At 34.6% G+C, this 7,781-nt stretch overlaps 1 long non-coding RNA gene across 1 annotated transcript; it reads right to left on the bottom strand.

Moving 5' to 3' along the window:
- Positions 1-6,382: 6,382 nt before the first annotated feature.
- LOC117926230 lies at positions 6,383-6,712 on the bottom strand. Its single transcript, XR_004653085.1, has 3 exons — positions 6,687-6,712; positions 6,506-6,606; positions 6,383-6,407 (listed from the first exon to the last, which is right to left on the bottom strand). It is a non-coding gene; the product is annotated as an uncharacterized LOC117926230 (long non-coding RNA).
- Positions 6,713-7,781: the final 1,069 nt, after the last annotated feature.

The following is a 7,781-nucleotide window of genomic DNA, read 5'->3' as shown; positions in this document are numbered from 1 at the left end:
CACCTAAACAAGGTTAGAGCAACAAGGTGAAAATCTACAAGGAGGGGCAAGTTTAATTTCAAATGATTGGATGGATTTTAATGAGATTGGAGTTAGGAAATGCGCATGGTTCACTTGAGATGTATAGAAAGTTAATGTTGAGGCTATGCAGACTACCAAAAGGGAGCTCTAAATAATTTTCTTATAGGCTTTCCCCCAATCAGACATGATTCTAGCACAATGACATTATTATCTGATATTGAAGAACAGTTGACATTAATTTATTTAATATAAGTGATTCATGTTGGCTTTAAAAAGCACACTATCATCAAAATTATAGGGTAATACATATTCAACTGACTTAAAAGGAGAGAATCAACCTTAAGAAATGTGTATTATTGACTCCCAATATGGGGTAAGTTTGGAATAAGTTTGGAGGCGTACCCAAAAGCTTCCATGCTTTTGGATAGAATTATATAAAAGTGATTTTCCGTGTTTTTAAAGAATGTGCATGAGAGGTATTAATTATTGTGACTGCCAAACTCCTTGAATATGGCAACTAAGCTTAATGATGAAATTTTTGTTAACATAGTATGCCTAAATAAGGCAACATTCTAATGTTCTGATAAGGAATGAAGGCCTTAATGAAATGAACAACGAAAACAAACAATTAGCTACTCTGTTAACAAATTATAACAGTGAACATGTAGAGGTTGAACGGTTAAATAAGACTGGTCGATACATTTTCTCAATCGGTAGACACTGACAATTTTTTTAAGCAGCACCAAAATGCATCTGGTTAATTTGTAGGTCAACCACTTTCTTCCACATTATAATAGCTTAGAGCAAGGGAAGAGAATAGATTCGGTTTATGAGGAACCAAACAATTGAACCGATTGTTTTTTTATGCTCATCAAGACCAACAACACCGTCCCCTACGACTAAAAAGTTGGTCAATCCGAAATATTGTTCTTGCACAAGGACCTCCAAAAGCACTACAACCTTAGCCTCACAGCAGAACCATGTCTAGCAAGTTGACTTTAACTATTCCTTCACTTGGTTGTCTAAGGTCAATTTAAATTATGGTGCGTTTCTGTATAGATGTCAAACGTCGATCATTGTCTAATGCCATCTTTTTAGGGTATTGGTGTCACATTTGCATTTTCACAAGTTATTTCCTCAACATAATGATTTTTAAGTGATATTTAATGATTTTAAAAAGTTTTGCTTATGATTGTCTATAGCAGACAAGTATCAATTTTGCAACATATGACCTTTTAAATTGAAAATCATGGGGAAATTATCATGTGTGCAGTGTACACCAGTTCTATAATTTCTCAAATTCTCAATTTTTATCCAAAAATGAGAATAGATGACGTTGTCGAATTCGGTTTATCTTCAAGTATGCAATCAATTGATACAAAAGTGATACGATAATTTGTTAAAGTATTATTGGGGCACTTTTTTACATTATTTATGAAATGTAGCTGATGAAATTGGTGAAGGAGAAAACAATCAAGCGGGAGTTTGAAGTGAAATAGGAGGACGTCGTCAATGACGATGCATATATCGGAGGCACTTACCACCTGGGTGGAAATGGTTTGAAAGAGAAGGTGTTGAAGGGTATTTCAGATGAAGAAGTATACAAATTGCAATTCGATTGCATAGATGAGGCTGAAACATTTTACAACATGTTAGCAAAAGCAGCCGGATTTAGTATTTGAAAAGATGATTTGAAGTGAGACAAGAATGAAGAGATAATATCTCAAATGTGGGTGTGTTCTGGAGAATGATAGCGAGCGACAAAGTTTATTGAAAATGACAAGTGACAGCGTGAGCCACGATCATTGACTAGAGTTGGATGTGAAGCTGCATTTCGTATAGACTTGAATAGGAAAGATGGAAAGTGGATTGTAAAGGAATTTATAGGAGAGCATAATCATAATTTGGTCGATGCTATCAACACACAATTCCTTCGGTCTCATCGAACAATAAGCAATCCAGATAAGGCACAAGTTGATATTTTACGTAAAGTAGGTGTTAAAACCACACAAATTATGGACTATATGGTCAAACAATCAGGGGGACATCAACACGTTGGTTTCACACAAAAAGATATGTAGAATCACGTTGATGCAATACGTAGAATTGAAATTAAAGACGGTGATGCGGAAGCCGCATTGGCTTACTTGTGTGGAAAGGCAGAAATTGATTCTTCCTTTTTTTTTTTTATAAATTCAACGTCGATGAAGAAAGTCGAGTAACAAACTTGTTTTGGGCTGATTCAACTGCTCGAATGGATTATGCGTGTTTTGGGGAGTCCTAGCATTTGATACAACGTATAAGACAAATGCCTATAAAAAGCCTCTAGTAGTGTTGGTTGGTGTTAATCATCACCACCAAACTGTGGTCTTTGGTAGTGCGTTATTGATAGATGAAAGTGTTGGTATGTATGAATGGGTGTTGGAGACATTTCTTATTGCAATGATGAATAGGAAACCCATATCCATAGTAACTGATGGAGATAAAGCTATGTGTAAGGCAATTAAAAAAGTACTACCCCATGCGTGTCATCGCCTATGTTCATGGCATTTGCAATGAAATGCATTCACGAATGTGCATATTAAGGACTTCACAAGCATCGTTGCAAGGTGCATGTTCATGTGTGGGAGTGTGGAAAAATTTGAAAAGATTTGGCATCAAATGGTTGAAAATTTGGGTCTTAATGAGAATCGTTGGGTCACCGAGATTTATGGGAAACGTAAACAATGGGCTAAGGCGTATTTACGTGGAAAATTCTTTGCAGGGATGAGAAGCACATAAAGGTGTGAGAGTATGAATGCATATTTAAATAGATTCTTAAAATTCGTTTGCGATTGTATGAGTTTGTACAACAATTTGATAGGGCGATATTGAGAATAAGGCAAAACGAGGCAAAGGCAGACTTCGAGTCGAACAATTCCTCACCTATGCTGTCAACCAAGCTATCCATACTTGAAAATCATGCTGCGACGGTATACATGAAAGAATCCTTCCTTAAATTTCGGGAGGAAATGAAGAATGCAGAGTTATTCTTTGTGGTAAGCCTTGTAAGTGATGTTTCAATGCGGGCATACACATTATCTAAGTTTAGACACCCGAACTTAAAATGGGAAGTTCAATTTTCCCCGAATATTGTAACATTAAATGCTCGTGCATGATGTATGAGTCAATTGGCATCCCTTGTTGCCACATGGTTATTGTTATGAAGGTGGAGCATTTGGAAGAGATTCCTAACTCATGTATTTTGAAGAGGTGGACAAAGTTGGCAAAGATGCATACAAGATCAGCACCGGAGAATCAGACGAATAACGACATGGATTGGTTTGTACGATATGGTTCATTGAGTTCGATGTGCAACAAGCTCTCCTACTATGCGTCTGATACGTCATCTTCATTTCTAGAAGCGAAAAATGAAATAGAAAATTTGACGGTGAGAATGGAGGAACTCTATAACAGTAATTTGAAAGGGAAGAAAGTAGCGGGAGATGGAGCAACAAGTCCAAACCAAGTTCGTGATCCAAATATTGTGAAGACCAAAGGAAATCCAGGCAAAGTTGCAACAAATTTTCAAAAAGGAAGACGATGTAGTCGATGTAAAAGAGTGGGTCACACAATTCGAACGTGTATTGAACCTAGAATCCCTCAAAATAGTCATCAGCATCAGATGGTATGTCAGATTTAGTAATAAACTGCCGCAAATATGAACTTGTTTAGCTATACTTACATAAATGACTAACATAATTGTTTTCATGGCATTATGAGTACGTAGCAGGAAAGCAATTTGTCTTCTCAATGTGACATTCAAATGGAAACGATGCCTTCAACAAATTCATCAGTTGACATGTTTGCAACCTTACCTGTATGTATAATTGCCTTGTTATATAAGAACACAAACTTTGATAACATCAAATTCAACAAGAATTGACAACACTTACTAGTTGAAAATGCAAGGAATGCGATAGGAGCATTTGTCAAATGACCAATTTGACATATATATAGATTATGGTGAATTTGGCAATGTAAGCTTGGGAATAAAAAAGGACTTTTGAGATGAATTTGATCTATGCGTTATTTAATGATTTGGCTGGAATAATTGGAATGACATAGGACACTTGAATTTTTACAATGGAATGTGCATGTGCAGATAACAGGATTTCAGCAATATGGACAAACAATGATAACACCATGGGAAGGTGGGGATCCAAACAAATATCCAAATGAGAAAGATATGCAACCTTTTTATTATTCATTAAAGGAGTAAGGGGTGCAGGTATTAAATCAGTATATCTATTAATGTACGTTGTCACTTTGCATAATATGTACTTTTAACTTAAGTATGTGATGGAAAGGTTAAATTCCGATGTGGATGGAATGTTGTGGATCCTACATATAATATTTACTTAGGGAATTTATGTTTCTCATAGTGTATAATTGGATTTTCAAAATACGGAAGCTACGGAAAAATTTAAAGAAAAATAAAATAACTAAAAGCATTATAAAAATAGGTTGCACATTGAGTTGAAAGCCGAGTTACGAAAAGCTTGACATCAATGTTTAATATCTTGTACATAATATCCATTGGACAAATTTGCAAAGAAGCTCCAACCACTTGGCCATATAGTCATCTTCATCATCATGGCCATCTCCAAGCAAAGCAGAAACGTTAGCTATAGCTATATGCTCAACACATGGGATTTGACTTATTTCATTAGCTTAGGAGTTAAGACTTTGGGAAGTAAAGGGCGGTTAAAGATCAGGCGTAGCGGACTTGCCCAATCCTATCTTTCCTCGAAGTAAGTCCGGAGCGGGAGCAACTTCTACAACAAATTAAGACTAAACTTGATGACTTGGGGGGGGGGGGTTATGAGGTAGTTGTAACCGCATGTTTATCATAGAGATAAAGCGGGTTCGTATCACTTTCTGGAAAGCCAGTCATACTAGAACCGCATGGTTCCATGAGGATCATTTTTCAGTGGTTGTGATGCCCTTTGGCTACCAAACAAAACTGTAACTTAAAATAATATTTAATTAAATTAAAAGAAACTAACTAATGTTAAACATTAATGTCCAAGCTTACATGTCATATTAATTTATGAACAATTTTTTCTTGGATGAATTCCAACAAGTATAGTATCCCGGGTTAGGAACTTTTTCCAATGTACGATTTCATAATCTTCCCTCCAATTGTGTCTCACAAGATTATAGGGTTAAACCCATAAACACCTTGATGGATTAGACAAAGTCTCGTACTAAGATGCGAAATCAATTTTGATATTATTTATAACCTTTCAATCTCTTTTGTGCGGACATTGTCCACTTTGAGTTCAATGAATCCTCACAACCTGAAAATGTGTCTATCCTATTGAATAGATACTCTCCGTATTTATGATGTTGATTTATAAAGATGAAGAAATTGTTTTAAATTTTGTTTTATGGGTGAATGGGAGCATGAAAAAGGAAAACAAAAAGGAAAAAGTTAGTAGATGTTGACTAAAATGGATAAAAAAAACACACACACACACTCACAAATATAAAAAATTCGCCAACCGGTTGCCACTAGTTAAAAATATTCTCAACTGGTCGAGAAAATTCCTCAACCAGTTTCCACTGGTTACAAAAATCCTCAACCGATTGACAAAATTCCTCAACCGGTTGCCACTGGTTAAAAAAATCCTCAACCGGTTGACAAATTTCCTCAATCGGTTGAGCAAATTCCTCAACCGGTTGCCACTGGTCAAAAACTTCCTCAACCGGTTGAGAAAATCCGTCAACCGGTTCCCTTAATTCCTCAACCTGTCTCCACTACCTTCACAAGTTGTACCTATAATTCACACCATAACCTATAGTCCTACAGGTACTAACTATATAATTTTTAGCATAGATAAATGAATATATATATATATATATATATATTTGAAAAGCAACCCAAACTATATAGGGACAAAAAAAAAAATCTAATTATCTAAAAGATTGTAGAAAATCAAAAATGTCGAACATGAATGATGCCTATATATTACAATTTCAATTTGCCGACCATATTGAAAGAAGAGTATAGCAAATCAAAATAAAACAGACTTAATGATGAACAATGTATGGTCATCCAAGGTAACAACTTCCCAATAAACATGATGATATGTGGAGATGGAAATTATAAATATTAGAAAAACAACAAATATCATAATAATAATTTTTTCATTGCTCGTGTCGATGTCTTTGTACAAACAATAGCGATGATGGTTTGTCTTTCTCTATTGCCTTCGTGTAAAACTAAATCACTTGCTATTTCCCGACGTAGTTTAATAGAATTACATAAGTCAGAGACCATCATGGAATCACCATTGTTGAATGTCTGCATATGTTTAATGACATGCACTCCACAATCCCACCTAAGAAAAATAAAAGAAAAGAAAAACAACTTATTGAATGGTTGTATAATTATAGCTCAGATAAACAATAGTAATGTGAGTTATGTATTCATACTAACCCATTCTCTTGGGTCGGAATCGAAGGAGCCCAATCAATGGAGAATTGGAAGACATCTTTCCCTATGTCATACAGTTTGAAGAACGTTTGACAAAATTCAACCTAATTTATTATGAAAGTGTTAATAAATATGGAAGAGAAAAAAAATAGAATAGAAGAAAAATATAAACATAAAAGCATACCACTATTTTGACACTCTAAAATCGGAACTTGTCTTGATTCTTCGATTGTAATGAATCCAAAATTTGGATATGAGATTTTTTGAAGTCAATGACGTACAGATACCAATGACCGGTGCATTCATCATGCATTGGAATAAATAGCTGTAAAGTTAGAAAAACAATATATATGAGTTGGGGCGCAAAAAATCTACTATATTATAGGTGAAAACAATATCTATTCTAAATTTCATATATGCAATTAAACATTAGAAATAATTACTAACCTTCTCGCAATCATCCAATTCACTAATGTACTTACTCACGATGGATTTTTTTTATCAAAAAAAGGATGAGGAGTCCCGCACAAAATCATTTGCTAATAATAAAACATAATACGAACATTAGTATATTGTACTTAATACGTAAGTAAACAAGAAGAGAAATATGAGCTTACTGAAAATGTCGTGGGAAGATAACATCTTATACTTGTAATGCCTATAAATTGCCTCTGAAAATAATTTAGCTTTGAGGCTTCTAGATTTATTACCTGTTGTTAAACAATAACTTTAATAAATTAATTTAATTAATTTAGCACGCAATTGAAATAAATGAAGTAGGTACTTACAACATCCATCAAATTTTGTCTAGGGCGTAAGCACTCAAAATCTCCACGAACTCCATGTTCATGATCAAAGTCAACAAGAAGCTCACTAAAATAATAATATGTTAAAACATTCTTTACTAAATTGGAAGCATATGAAGGCTAAAATTGTTACAAGACATCTATTAATATTCTAGACACTACAAACCTTTTTGACAATGCTTTATTGAAAACATAATCAGCAACAAGAGATTGAAGTACATTGAATGATTGACCATCCACCACGTCTTCACGAATGGATATGGGGATTGACTAAATCGAAAATAGGACATAATTATTACCTGTATATGTTGAGTATCCAAAATAAGAACATGATATTAAACTATTTGTATTAAACCTCTGATGCTTGACGTTTTCCCATCTTCCTTAAATTGTGTACAAACGGGGAGACCTTGAATTTACTTGGTTTCCTCTCCCTTAATGTACGTGTTTTCATGACATGATCGGGATAACCA

This window comes from Vitis riparia, chromosome 12, assembly GCF_004353265.1.
Source record: "Vitis riparia cultivar Riparia Gloire de Montpellier isolate 1030 chromosome 12, EGFV_Vit.rip_1.0, whole genome shotgun sequence".
Taxonomy (NCBI): Eukaryota; Viridiplantae; Streptophyta; class Magnoliopsida; order Vitales; family Vitaceae; genus Vitis; species Vitis riparia.
Note: the sequence above shows the minus strand (reverse complement) of the source record. Positions and strands in the feature narration are given on the sequence as shown.